At 36.1% G+C, this 15,081-nt stretch overlaps 1 protein-coding gene across 3 annotated transcripts in view; it reads right to left on the bottom strand.

Moving 5' to 3' along the window:
- The window catches only part of LOC140756562 (zwei Ig domain protein zig-8), a 468,720-nt gene extending 453,970 nt beyond the window's left edge, over positions 1-14,750 (bottom strand). For all 3 annotated transcript variants that reach the window (XM_073092088.1, XM_073092097.1, XM_073092105.1), the window contains exon 1: positions 14,547-14,750. The gene's annotated coding sequence lies outside the window, so the exon portion shown is untranslated. The remainder of the gene's footprint in view (positions 1-14,546) is intronic.
- Positions 14,751-15,081: the final 331 nt, after the last annotated feature.

Here is a 15,081-nt window from a genome sequence, read left to right as displayed (position 1 = left end):
TGGCAGCGCGGGCGACCCTTACAAACATAAAGGTGCACAGGGCTGCAATATTGACAACGAAACTCTTTCTACATTGTACAAGTCCTCCGTGACCTTATTAAGGGCAACTTATCTTTATAAAAGTTCCTTTGTCTTTTCAATTACTTCAAGTACAGACTTAAGAACAATTCTGATGAAAGTAGTACAAAGTAGATTAATATTTTTTTGCTATTCACGATTGTTTTCTAGGAATATTATTATCTTTTAAGTTAATTAAGGTTTATAAGCCTCAATGAGGTTTTTTACCTTTAATACCTACTTACAGCTTTTTTATTTAAGGTCTGTGTAAAAGAAAAACACCCTATTTATTGTTCTTGTTGTTCCTTAGAGAATTTACAGTAACGATGAGTAAAGCACCCCTTTCTATGTTCTATGTTCACAAATTCACTTCTAAGATATGTTGGAAGAACGGCCACTCCACTAATCATTTTCAAATCAAAACCCAAAATAAATAATACACATTATGAGTTAGCCAGTCCGTTTAATTATAAATTTAATTTGTGTTTCCCATTCCGAAACGATGAAATGAAGGCGTGAACAGACCTTCACAATACAAGCCAAGTAAGTTAAGTAAGACGTTTAACGAAATTGCCACGAGCTTTATTGCGTCGATTACCGTACTTGGACGCGATAGCACCAATCAAACACTATACTAATACCTACTATAAACATATTATTGGTGATCCGTGTGGCGTCAGTGTGAAACAGTCGAGACCACGATTTGATTCCGGGCCTGATACGGAAGTGACAAATTTAGATTTCTGGGCATTTCTTTATTAGTCTCTGGGTTGTTCGACTAGGTGTAGATAGAGTTAAGCGTTAACAATTGTCTATAAAAATTTGCTCGCCATATTATATGTAATCTTATACTTTCAATGAGCGTACTATACGCTACACACTCATTTGCATATAGAACCAAATATGATTCATTGTCTTTAAATTAATCTTGAAAAATCTAACCATTGACAATATGTCTCACCTTTGGAAAACCCTCTAATGTGGCCAAACTACACACAAATTAAATATATAATTAATATAATAGATACAAATATTAAAACATAGGCTTATTACCATTTTATAAAATTAAATCATTTAAGGTATTAAACACGAAAATAGGCTAAGGTAGTTGCTAATTGAGTTGTTTCTCTAAATTTTTATGGCAATTTCAATGTAAATTGTAGGCTGTTCTATATAACTATTTAACTAAATTACCTCAAGAATGAATTCTTCGTGCCATTCGGCGATGGCTCGAATATTTAAATAATCATACCTTAAATAAATACTTAACCGTGCAAATTCACGCTTCAACACCTATCACGAAAAAAACTAAATGTTATTTGAGAGAACCAAAAACGTTTTTTTTTGTTTTAATACCGTGATATCCTCTAAAATGTAGATGATCTACTATTCAGATATTTAATCATAGCTTTTCATGTATATACAATTACTACACCCAAACACAATAAGCATCCATGTATGGTTAATAAAAACGTAAGTGGTTTTAAAAGTCACCTACAACAGTCTAGACAATCTGAAGAGTTTTTCTATGAGTTCCCTACTTTCTACGAATATTACATAACTGCGCGTAGTCTCAGGGAATATGAAGATCATAATAAAATTAGTCTACAAAGTTATGGGTCACCGAATGTGATCGGGACTTTTACCGGTGAACGCTTATGGCTGAAAACCGTGTTTTGAAGGGCACGGTAGACCTCCTAGTAACTAAATGAGTGTTTACATACTTCGTAAGTCACGTTAAGCTGTTGATTCTAGCTGTCATAACAGTTGTTGTAACTTTTGGAATTAGCAGTGATAGCCTAGTGGTTAAGAAACTCGGCCTCTCGATCGAGGGGTCCGAGGTTCAAATACCAGGCACGCACCTCTGATTTTTCGAAATTATGTGCGTGTTAGAAATTAATTATCACTTGCTAAAACGGTGAAGTAAAACATCGTGAGGAAACCTGCATACCTAAGAGATTTATAAAAAAAAAAAAAAAACAAATCTCAAAGGTATGTGAAGTCCACCAATACGCACTTGGCCAGCGCTTGGACTATGGCCAGCGGTTGGACTATGGCCTAATCCTTCTCATTCTGAGAGGAGACCCGTGCCCAGCAGTGGGGCAGTAATGGGTTGATGATGAACTTTTTAATGACCTTACCGTGGTTTGTAACAAACATTTCTACCACAAACCCGCTTTAGGTCACCACACCGGTTTGACGTGCAGAGGGTTCCGTTTTCGATCCCCGGCCAGCCAGTAATCTAAATGATCAATTTGGATTTATATGCTCGGTCTGGTTGTTTGTATATTCGTCTGTGTATTCTTCTATTGCATCTACGAGATAGGGAGTCCTAGTGAGGGCTGTGAGTGTACAAAACGTCTAGAAATTCGCATTGGAACAATGTGGAGCTCCAATTATAGACATAAAACCGCGCTCAATACCATCATAAACATCAGACGTAGCTACTTATAATCGTACTTAAATCGTACAATAGCAACGCGGAGCAATATTAATTTAACTATCAAGTAAATTCGCAATTGAATTCGCCTCAAGGCGATGTCCGAAGGCTCGAAGGACAGAAGGCTTTACCGGACTAACCAACCACGACTTAGGGTTCAAACCCATAGATACTTACAATGCTTAATAGGATTACACAAAACCCTCCTTTGTACTTATTTACGAGACTTTATGAATTGTATTAAAAGTATCGAAAATAATATGATTATAATGTTGTGTGTATCATTTCTAATGTAAGAGGCCTTCTACGGCCGATGTACGAGGATCAGCCTTTTGGAACTCGAGTCAAAATATACATAAAAGATGTATTTATGTTGTAATTTGAATGATGTACTTCGTTATAAATTAATACGTTTATCTAAATATATATAACTCAAAGGTGACAGACTGACATAGTGATCTATCAACGCACAGCCCAAACCACTGGACGGATCAGGCTGAAATTTGGCATTCAGGTAGATGTTGTGACATAGGCATCCGCTAAGAAAGGATTTTAACCAATTCTACCCCTATGGGGATAAAATAGGGGATGAAAATACTACTTCGTAACGCGAGCGAAGCCGCGGGCAAAAGCTCGTTTAAAATAATAGTATACTTATAAAATAATAGCATACTTACTAAGTCTTTATCTAAGTATGCTTAGTAATATAAACTAGTAGTAATTAGTATAAGACTTAGTCAAAAGTAACCTACTCATAGAAAGACTGCCTAGAAATGGCTATTATTTTGAAAAAGACACTTTTAATTAGTGGTAAATAAATAGAAAAATATAATGTTAAACAAGAACTTCGATTTCATTAAATTATTACATAAGCCACTTGATGAGTATCGCATCTTAGACCCCGTCTATATTAAAGACTCTTCATACATTTATGTGATTTAACAACCTTAGATGACAAAAATACATAGATTTATCACTCCTAAGAAGAAAATGTAACCAGTTTTGAGAATCAAATTTGTTGCATAAATAAACTTTTGCCACGTCTCCGTTCTAAAACGTCCCTAAAGTTTTTGAAATATTTATTTATTTCGTAAACGTAGATTAGTTATTATACCCAAATTTTCTCTAAAAATATTTTTATATTTGTCAAGTTTGTTAAAAAATAAATGATAAAATCCTTTTGTGGCTCAATTTCAAGGCAGTGAAGTATCTTTCTATTACTTATCAAAGTTTAATACAGTACCCTTACCATGAGTTTTCAAAATATCCCACAATTTTACGTAACGTTTACTCAATCCATTATTCTGTTCCGTTTGCTTCAGTAGACTGAGTAAACGAAACAATAAGTAACTGCTCAAGTCTTTTTGTCTGCCTCACATGTTCACAAAAAAGAGAGACAACATTTAGTCAATTTCGATATTTAATGTTACGTTACTGATACTATAGTTCTGACACAATCCGCTAGGGGCGCTGATTGGAATTTGTATGGGCAAATACGTAAACAAATACCAAAACAGTCTTCTTATTCAAAACGTAAAAACTCATGGTAGGGGTACAGATTAGCTATGCAGCGGCCCGCCGGCGGCGAAACAGGGAAATTAAAACAATAATATTAATGACGGGCCGCATCTATACGTCTTAATCAATGTCAAGATGTTTTATAATTGGCGAACAGACAGCCCTAATTAGACAAAATATTTTTATATGGTAATATTGGGAAAAAACAATTAATTACTTGGAAGTCAGATTCACAAAAGGGTTCTGCAGTTGTTAGTGGTAGAACCAGTATAGTACGCTTAGCGTAAAGTACTTTTTGTGTTTCAGTTGAAGAGTGCGGATGATTACCTACGAGGCAACCATCTTAGTCCTCAGCAGTTGAAACACATCTGTTATTGGCTTCAGGTATAATTCCTATTCATAACATATATCTTAGATCACTCATGCTGCATGCTTATTTACTGCTTCAATCTTATTTAAAAAAGTAAAATATCTGGCTGGTTATGAAAATAATTAAAGTACAAAGGATCAGAAGACAAAACATATTCTATTATTCTTTGGAAAGCGATGTATCATCAAACATATAAAGTCCTTGTCCTTATGATTAAACAAAATACTGTCTTTTTTTCTTTTACTTATTTGTCCTTCGCTTCAAGATTCCTACCAATTCAGCGTACATTCCAAGAAAGGCGCTTATTAGCCATCTTTAATATTTAAGCCCTTCACAAAGGAAGCTCTCGCATCCCTAAAGATCGGAGCTACGCAGGCTTGACCTAAATCTTCTACGCATCTTTAACGTAGAGTTGACAATAGGTGATATGGAGGATTCTGTGTTATGTTTTGAATCCTTTAAAAAATTGTGAAGTTAGAGACGCGAATCCATCAGACCTACTGAGCATAGTTACATAGGATGGATGGTGTATTATTTTTTAAACGTAGATTTGACAGTTAGTTAGGCTTATGTAAATGTTAAAGTTACATAATGTAACTCACCCGAATTTTAGTAAAGTTTCTGTAAATACTGATACTATACATTAACAATTATTTTTTATTTTTTTTTAAATCAAATAATATTTTTTTAAAAAACCTAAGAGCTTCCTAAGCTTTCTAAAACCGTATACATACGAGTAATACTTTATTTTTACAAAAAATAGTTGAGTTGCCCGGAACTCTGTACAACCGCAATCACACAAAAGATGCAACAGGATCAAAATTACCTTTATTTACCACATGTACAAGACTACAACTCAGGCATTAGGTACATAGAACCAGTCTTGTCCCAGAGCGCACCCGTGACACTACCCGAGGCATGAATTTGTTATAAGTGGAGTTTTCCGGACTGCGGCCGGTAACGTTGAAATACCGAGGGCACCTTCTGTTAATAATTCTGGACTAAGTGGATTCGTATTTCAAGCTACAAGGCGCATTGTTAACGTTTTGACGCCCCATCCCTCATTGTCAGAGTGGAGTGCTGAAAATTCAATTAATTCAACAAAAGTTTAATTAGTATGCGACTGGTGAATGTGTAATACTTGCTAAAATAGATGCATGCGTTCCACGTACATGTGTTTTGGTGTGTGTAATTGTGTTTATGCTGAATTCTAAAAGGGACTATTTGGATCTTTGGCTTTGTTCAGATGTGTCAGCTTCATAATAATATGACTGTATTTGCTCGTGTGACAGGAAATGAGGAAATAAAGCGTGCAATATTGCGATGACACATTTCTTTGCATCTTTTTACATTGAGGAATTCTTTGTAAAGTTATTTATATAAAACCGAATATAATACAAAATACTAGCAACGTATGAACACGGTAAAAAACAATTTTGTGTCACTTATGGATTAAAGCTGATTTAATTTAATTTTATCATCATTAAGTTCATATCCGTGTTCTGAGCGGAAATTTCATATAATTACTGTGTATGAGCCGACGGGGCACTTAAAAAGTAACCTTTAAGTATTTTGATATAAAAACGTACGTAGATCGGATATACAGTGGGTTCTGGGTTCAATCTTAGGCCAGACAGAAATCCAAATGATCAAAGTAGATATCTATCTACGTGTTTCTGTATTCAACTTTGTGTTTGTCAATGGCACCAACGACAGACAAACCTAGTAAACCTAGCAGTATAGATAGCGTTATAAATAAATATGACCATACCACCACATATCGCAGACAAAATACCCACTGAACTACTAACAACGTCTTAAAACGAGCATAAGTTAAACATCACAACGAGGCTCATTAGGGCTAAGGACGAGCTCGCATCATGTGACACTTGCGACTCAAAAGATAACGGAGATCCTTCAAGGGCTCCTTTACAACTCGCTGACAAAACGTTTAAAAATACACGGTTCTAGGTCATGCTTATTTTTTTGCGATCCTCCAATAGCTGGGGCGTGCGAGGTGTCTTTGTGAGATTGTTTATTATTAATGATCGCTAATAGGGCCTTTCTTCGTTATACCTTAGACAATACACGTGTGTATATAGATCTTGAACGAGGCAAAGGCTGCTATTCTTATAAGTCTAGTACAATTATTATTGATATTAATACCTCTTAATATAAACTTTCGATTTAGGTCGCTTGTGGTTTTTATCGTGGTCCTAATTTTTTTGTTGTCTTCGTTGGACCAGGAGGGAGTAATATTTCTCATAATCCCTTGTTACTTTTTGATAAAAAAAACATATTATCTGATATGGCATCTAAAATATACATACATATCTTTAAAGAGTTAGTTTGGATAACAAAACAGAAATATTTTTAAAATTAGCATAAACACAAATTGAAATTTTGAAAGCTTTTCTAAACAGAAAGTTCCATTCACATTGTTAGGACCGTTTCTGAGAAGTCACACATTCTATTACACTAAAATTGCTCGTTTAAACTATGTGATAAAATAAATAAATTGTCTATTCTGTACTGCCTACCTAGTAACAATACTTTACATTAATAAAACAATGTACGTTAATAGAAGCCAAGGTACAATACGGAAGGATACCCTTTAATCCCATTAAGTATTGTGCGTATCTACTGTCCCTTAATGCCTTTAGGTCACGGACGGTCGACTTCGAAGCTATGAATGTCCTATTGAAGGTACCTTTAGTTGAAACACGGGATCAAATCTTTGAATAATTCTCTTATAACAATAGGGCTAGTGATCGTATGTTTAATGACTTTATATTAATTGGTTACCGTATCTTAAATATTACGCTAGAAGGTAACTACAAATAGGACAAAAATCGTATGCATGAAATAATAGGAAAGCTGATTTAAAATTAGCAACTTTCAAAATTAATATTAGAATTTTAAAGTTGCAAAAAAAGTAAGTAATGTAAGACGTTATTTTGGTTAAAGTTTGTTAAGATATAACAGCATTACAATATTTCCACTACCACCATGTTTTTTCTGCTGGAACGACATCAGGGTAAGTTGGTTGCGTATTGGTTTGAAGTAGTTGCACCCCAACCCGAAAAACTTCTTGAATTGTATATTGTATATACCTTTCAATATACAAATGCCAGAGCAGAACACAGTAGCACTACAAGTATATCGTGTAGTATGCGATATACTTGTAGTGCTACTAGTATAAAACAGATGCCACCTCTTTCAGTACACTCAGAGTTCAACCAACTTTAATGACATATTTATTGATAAATTACCCCGAATTTCAGTGAAAGTCAAATTGATGGCATCTTTGGCAGCGAATGTAAAGACATTTTCATAGAATTTCCTGAAAAATAGTATTGTGTAAATCCATTAATATCCAAGCACTGACAGGCATGACTTTAACTGTCCGTAATACTAGGTGTGTGTGCCAAACGATAGATTTGCGTGTTTATCGAACAATTATGTTGTGTCCATCGATATCATAACTAAAGATACGTTACTAGCGGGCGAAACTTGAAACATACAAAAGCAGCCAATTGGTGTTTATCGACTCCAGTCGATCTCGCGCGGGCTAGTAATTGATACGTATGTAAATGTAGTCACTGTACATGTTAAACGTCATTATTTTAGTCTTCTAAGCCTCGAAATGCCTTCTAGTGCAATAAGTAAATCTAAAAATTACGCACAAAAAATAAACAAGCTTCATGGAATCACATATCACAAAACTCTGCATTTACTTGTAATTATTATATTTTGATTATTTTTCGTGTTTGGGCTGCCATGATTACGTAACTGACGTGAAAGAGACAACGTATTCCTTCCACAAGTAAAGTGATAGAGACGCAAAATTTACGTCGATATTTACGTATACATGAAACTTGAAACGCAATGTCAAACACTATAATTTGTCTTTTTTATTATATTGTTCTAATAGCCTATAGTTATAGAATATGTGACTATGTAGTAATATGTAGGTAAAATGAAAAACAGGCAAGTATGTGTCAAAGCGCTCGCGTTTCGCTCACTTTTTGTGTAGTTTAGTGGGCATGTAACATATCTATAGTTTTAAATATCATTGGTTGTGTGTACGATTAGAAAGGTATTTATTTATCTGTTCCGACGATTGGCGCCGCCGCGGCCTGGCACGGGCCGTACGGGGCGAACCCGTTAAACGCAAAATTAACTGCTTATTGGTTATGTATTTGTTGCTTATCGACGATCTTATGACTGTTGATAAAATCAAATAGACATCTACTTTTGTTTCCACACTGGCCTATTTACCCAACTACCCACGTGGCACACCGGTCATCACACCGATCTAACAATATCGATACCTATAGGCATATCTGAATTATGAATTAAGATTTTCATTCTGGATGTTTGTGTATTAGTCTTTGTGTGTATTTAAAAGCTTTATACGACAAAATAAATAAATAAAAGGGCTGTGATATGGATGATTTTTGGATCATTATTAACCCATTACTGTCCCACTGGTTACGGGTCTCCTCTAAGAATGAGAAGGTTTAGGAAGTTTCCACCGCGCTGGCCAAGTGCGTATTGGTAGACATCACATGCCTTTGAAAACTATTGTTTAAGATTTCTCAGGTAGGCAGTTTTTCTCAGAATATTTTCCTTCACTGTTTAAGAAAGTAAGAAATATTTTTGAATACGCAAATAACTTTGAAAAATCAGAGGCGCGCGGTGCCTGGGATTTGAACTTCGGACTCGGCTTTTGACTGCGCTGGTTATTGGATAGCTATGGGTATAAGTATAGGAAGTATCATTTCTTCCACGTAAAATTATCCTACAAAGGCGAAATAATTCGCCAAGTACGAGTCGAACTCGCACATGGAAGCTTCCGTAACACCAATTGTTCATTATTTTTATTATTTGTTGTTATAGCGGCCCCATTATGCATCCTCTGTAATTATTATTTCAAGTGTCTATCTATTATATTTCCAGAGATAGAGCCCTATGACAGACGGACAGACAGCGAAGTCTTAATAATAGGGTTCCGTTTTTAACCTTTGGGTACGGAACCCTAAAATCAATTGATTTTAGCAACGGTAAGTTCCAACACATTCACAGGTAACTTAAACAATAGGTGTAATTGACGAGGCAATCCGGGGACAACGTGAGAGCGTTGGGGCCGTGGTCGATCGTTTGCGGAAGGTCGGCCGGCAGTTGGCAGCCTGCCATCAGGTGGTCAATTTGCTTATTTGTACGGATGTTAGTTGTGCTAGCAACTGTTGGTTCAGTTGTAAACTAGAGGATGTATTTACATTGCAAGAGAAGAAACAAGTTATCAAACCCGAACGCTTGTGCTAATAACTGTTAGTTCATTTTTGTAAAGTAGATGATGTTGTTAGCTTACATTGCATATCTATGTCGAGAAAGAGACAAGTTATTACACTGGACAGCCCCTACAACATATGTAGAATTCACAATAATAAGAGTAACAGTGATTTTATTCTGATTTATGAATATGTATAGTACGTCGATGTCGATATGTGTTGTTAATTTTGGTGAGTGTATCCAGAATTTTAGGGTTGCCAGTAATGGTATTCTCGCTTATTTTTGAGGCCGTAGTAATGTAAAGCAAGCGTACATAATTTTGAAATAAGACATATAGACAGCGAGGCATCCTTGAAGTTGTTTCCAGATAACTTCTCTTAATTGAATGTCAATTTCCTACTTTAATTACACGTATAAATATTAGGACACACCAAGCAAATATCCAATTTTGTAAAAGACGTCTACACAAGTTTCATGTAAGACATATGGTTAGGTAATACTACAAATATTGGCATTTACGTTAAGAGTTAGGTAAGTTAGGTATTTAATATCAATGTTTGAGAGCAAATCAAATAGTCACATTTAGGTTAAACTAACATACGACCTTCTCAACGAATATTAACCTATTTTAGTCGAAGGCTCGAATTCTGCCAATGTAAGCATTCCTTCAGAGTAAAGAAGAAAATTTGACAAAGATCCGAGTTGACTACCTGATGGCACGACGCCAAGTGGCTCATGGTAAACTGCAGAGAACTGCCAGAATACCTGAGATCTTAATCTACTGAAAACTGACTCGAAGAAAAGATTTCAGATATTCCAGCTTTGTATGACTTGCCATCTGGGATGTTTCTGCTTTTTTACTTCTGGATGTACATTTAAGAAGGCTGATATACAAGCGAGAGCCCACTACGGCGACTGCCGATCGATCGTATTTTGTTTTCGGTCGCTGACGACAGTCGCCTGTCGCCGATATCCGCCTTTTGAAGGCGAATGTTAGTTCCCTTACTCTTATTACGTCCAAAGACATAATCGAATACAGATGTACTACATAGTAACTAAATTCATTCAGTGTCGTTTTATATTCGTACGTAATAAATATTGTAAATGTCGTTGTAATGTTTACTGTTTTGAAAAAGTTATTAGTCTATTTAAGTGGTGCATGTCGGCTCGTACCTGATTCATCAATCATATAATTATTTCTTTGCAATACATTACCAAAAAATGATTATGCCCCAATTTTAATCACAAAGACCAATTTGTTGATTAGCAAACAGAAACTCACTTTAAAAGCTGAAAGGAGGCTATATATAATAGGAGGTAATATATAAATAAATGTTTTCTCATAAATATGTATGCCTGTATTTTTTATAGTATAGGAGTCGAAGACGAGCAATAAGCATGCAGTCCACCTGATGGTAAATGGTTACTGCCGCCCATGCACATCTGTAATTAACCCTAGATAGGATTAAATATTCCTACGTGAGGTCGGTCACCGCCGCTAGTAAGCTGGAACGTCACACCCCTCAAACCAGAACACAACAGCATTTGACGTTGCTGTTATGAGGCAGAAATATGTGTGAAATCCTAATCACATACAGCAACTACTGATAACCAAACACATACATTCAAAGCCAAAAAGAGTACATATAAACTGTTTTCTTACATATACCTGTTAACATTATATTCTTTGTCTTATATACAGTATACGAATGCTTTTACTTATAACGATATTACTTAAAAAGATTGATCGAGCGATGTTTGTTTTCGCACTCGAGAGCTCTCGAGATGTAAACAAAAACATGTTAAGAGTTTTTTACCAAAACATCTTCTAGACTCGAAGTAATGGCAGTAGACGAACAATTTTTCTTGTATATTTTAGCGATGATATTGACTTAACTCTAGTAATCTGCGTTGGAACAGAGTAATGAAGAATGCTGCTCTCGTCCGTGGGAATAGGCTCGTGCCCAACACTGGTACAAAAAATGTGGTGAAGGAAGATGTATGCTATATAGCTTTACACGCTTGGTAGAATTCAAAATATTATTTGATTCGACCAGGAATGTACAACATCTATGTCTAGTGTGAAGCAGTCTTGTATTTGGATGGCGTCGTGAGCAGGCCGACTGATTTACATATAAGTCGACCAACAATCGACAACAACGTCGGCAATCCAAGAACCCTATTTTATGTAGAGTTGTTTAGAAATGACCTTTCGAACTAGACAAATTCATAACAATCTTCCAAAGAAACCTTCAAAAGGTACCCGGTGCCGTTGGAGTGACGCAGGGTTATACAAGATTCCGGGATCTCTAAAGGATCGCAACCGGAGTCCTTTAAGCGCGTTGCCCTGTAGAAGATTTTTTAATTTGCCCTGCAAAACGCTATTCAAAATTCAGTTCTTTACGTTATAATTTTATCCTTAAGTAACGAAAATACGACAGACGAATAGGCAGAATTTTGAAGGTGGTAGAACTCTTTATCGTTCGACTCCGGCGGCACCTCTGCCACCTATTTCTGCCTAATAACAGAAGTGTTAGGCGTTGCTGTGTTCTGTTTTGAAGGGTGTGGTAAGGGAGACATACTTTACCGAGGCGTTCCAGCTTAGTCCTCAAGGGTAGCGGCGCATCTGTGGCCGACCTCAGGTAGGAATATCTAATCCTATCTGGGGTTGATTACAGATGTCCATGGGCGGCAGTAGCCACTTACTATCATGTGGACTGCATGCTCGTCTGCTAATCCTATATTATAAAAAAAAGACAGACACACGATCGATCCTATAACTGTTTTCTATTATGTATTTTTTGAAACGGAATCCTTAAAACAGCAAAAAATATATTTATTTCGCACAAAAATATATGTAAAGTCTATCTGTCTACTCGGTATTCAGAACATACACCTCGTTTGTTAAGTCCATTAAAGGAGACTTGTTTCTCGTGATAACGTTACTTTATTTTAATGATGCTCGTCGTTTCCCCATAATGTTATTACGTGTAGGTACCGTGAAGTACCTTTTAATATACTCGAACCCTTAATGGGGCATACGATTTACGTGATCGTAAGTAGCAATTACCATTACTTTCAAGATGTACATTTACAGACTTAAAAGCTTACACTTCGTCAACCAATTGCTGCCCCACTGCTGGGTATGGTCTCCTCTCAGAGTGAGGGATTAGGCCACAATCCATAGCGCTGGCTAGCTGCAAATTGTTAGACTTCAGTTCGTGAGCTTTTTTAATACACACATATCTTTGAAAAATCAGAGGTGTTAATTTCGCACCTCCGATTGAAAAGCTAGAGTTTAATTCCCAGTCGTCAAGTTAGGCAACCTGTAACTTTTTTCATTTCCCTCTAGGTCGGGCCTAGCCTGAAACTAGGGGTCACATGTATGATTGGCAAAACCAAATTAAAAAACTAAACACATATGAAAAACATCCAAGAATCAGGGTTTTTTGAAACCAAACACATACAGTAATAAATTAAACCAAATTATACTCTAAAACGTCGAATATTACAAGAGAATTAAAAAAGGACACCCCGACTGACTATTGTAACTACATCCTTAAAACTAGGCCCTTCAACCTTAGACTAATAATCTTAGGCGAAGATTCAAACGTATGAAATAAAAGCATTAGGGCTCAAAGCCAAGGGTTTATTAAATGTCGACCTTGAGCATCAGATACACAGCAGCGAGTAGCACATCTCGCAGTTTTTTGGCGGAGACCCTAACCTACATATATCTAAATAATCAGAGCGTGTCAATGTCAGCCCTTTAAAATGAAGCTCATATTTTTTTAATGTAAACGTTGTAAATGTGGCGATTAAATAGTAAGAATGATTAAAAAACCGCATATCGTAAGTATCCGTTACATAGTAAAAATGTCTCAATTTCGCGATAATTTTAGTCTTATCATATAAGTATAAATACGGTAATATTTAAGTAAAGACGATCACGTGGTGAAGCAGGCAACAATTGGTCAGAAACACGTAGGGTTACGGTGACCAGGCAGAGGCTGAAATACTAAATGTACCTGTAATCCACATTATAAACAGCGTTACTGCAGTAAGTCGTAACTTATAATCGACCCCAAATTTAAACTGTAACCTGGAGCTGAATACGATCGCATGGTTGCACCAAAAATTGCTAAACTCTTAAATGAGAACACAAAACCTTACATGGATGTAATGGGACAGTCGTGGCACCGTACTTCGAATTATGAATTATTTTTCTACCACAGTCTGAGATAAGAGGCAATTCAAGGCCCAAAGAGGGAAGTCAAAATTAATAAACTAAGAAAAAACTAACCCATTTGAATTAATAAAGGTTCTTCAACTTCAATTGACACCCACGAATTTTATCAAAATAAGTAGGTAAATACAGTTAAGGACTAATCGTAATGCCTACACTAAAGTAAGAAATGTCTTACATTTGTATGTAAACCAAGTAATAATAATTCTGAATAAACCTTATCTATCACGTACTACATTACTTTTTCATAAATACCCTAAATAGCATACCGCACTCACATACCAGCTACCTTCGAAATCGAAAAATAAGTTAATCTTGTAACCGCATAGCATTGATGCAACATAGTATTTCACCTCATTAATATATTCATTTGTTTCATTTGCAAAAAATTGAATTTGGAATGGCTAATCAACAAAATGTTATCGAAGAGATTTACTCTCGTAGCATATCCTATAGTTCCTACAGTATCCACATGGTTTCATGTTTTATAATGTTTGGATCAATTTAAGGGTATTTGCACAAAATCTATGTCACTAATATATACCCGTTTTAACTACTACATGCTTACGTCCAATTTACCATAAACAGCTTAAGTTAAACCTGGAATCAGATCCACATACCTTGAGCGCGAATAAACCAGCACAGTACAGGCCTGACCACAGAAATCACTCACATGGAATCACTGCACAACACAACGTAAGCTCACTCACAGGTGACACAGGTAACGTGGCGTAAATATCTGAACAGCATTAACGTAAGTGTGTTAACGTAACGTTCGCGTAACGTAGGCGTGAGGGTGACGGGGTGACACGCGCTCAACTCGGCGTCGGGGCGACCACTGCCGGAGCGCCGCTCGCCGCCGCGCGCACCCCCGCCCCCCGCACACCCCTAGCACTCAAACTGAAACACTGCTTTCAGAGATTCGAATTAAGAATATAAATAAAAAACACAATAAAGTCCCTTTGCCTTTACCACTTTGCATTAGTTTGGGATTGAGTAGAGCTGGTACAGTTTTTATGTTAATTAAATACGGAATATTTAATACTTGAACTCTAAATAGACACATAGGAACATGGCACAATACCTACTTTAATTTTATTTTACTTATATTCAACGTTACCATAATAATTATATTTTTATATTATATTAATTCAT

This window comes from Epargyreus clarus, unplaced genomic scaffold, assembly GCF_041222505.1.
Source record: "Epargyreus clarus isolate Ecla_fem2 unplaced genomic scaffold, WU_Ecla_fem_2.2 ptg000003l, whole genome shotgun sequence".
Taxonomy (NCBI): Eukaryota; Metazoa; Arthropoda; class Insecta; order Lepidoptera; family Hesperiidae; genus Epargyreus; species Epargyreus clarus.
Note: the sequence above shows the minus strand (reverse complement) of the source record. Positions and strands in the feature narration are given on the sequence as shown.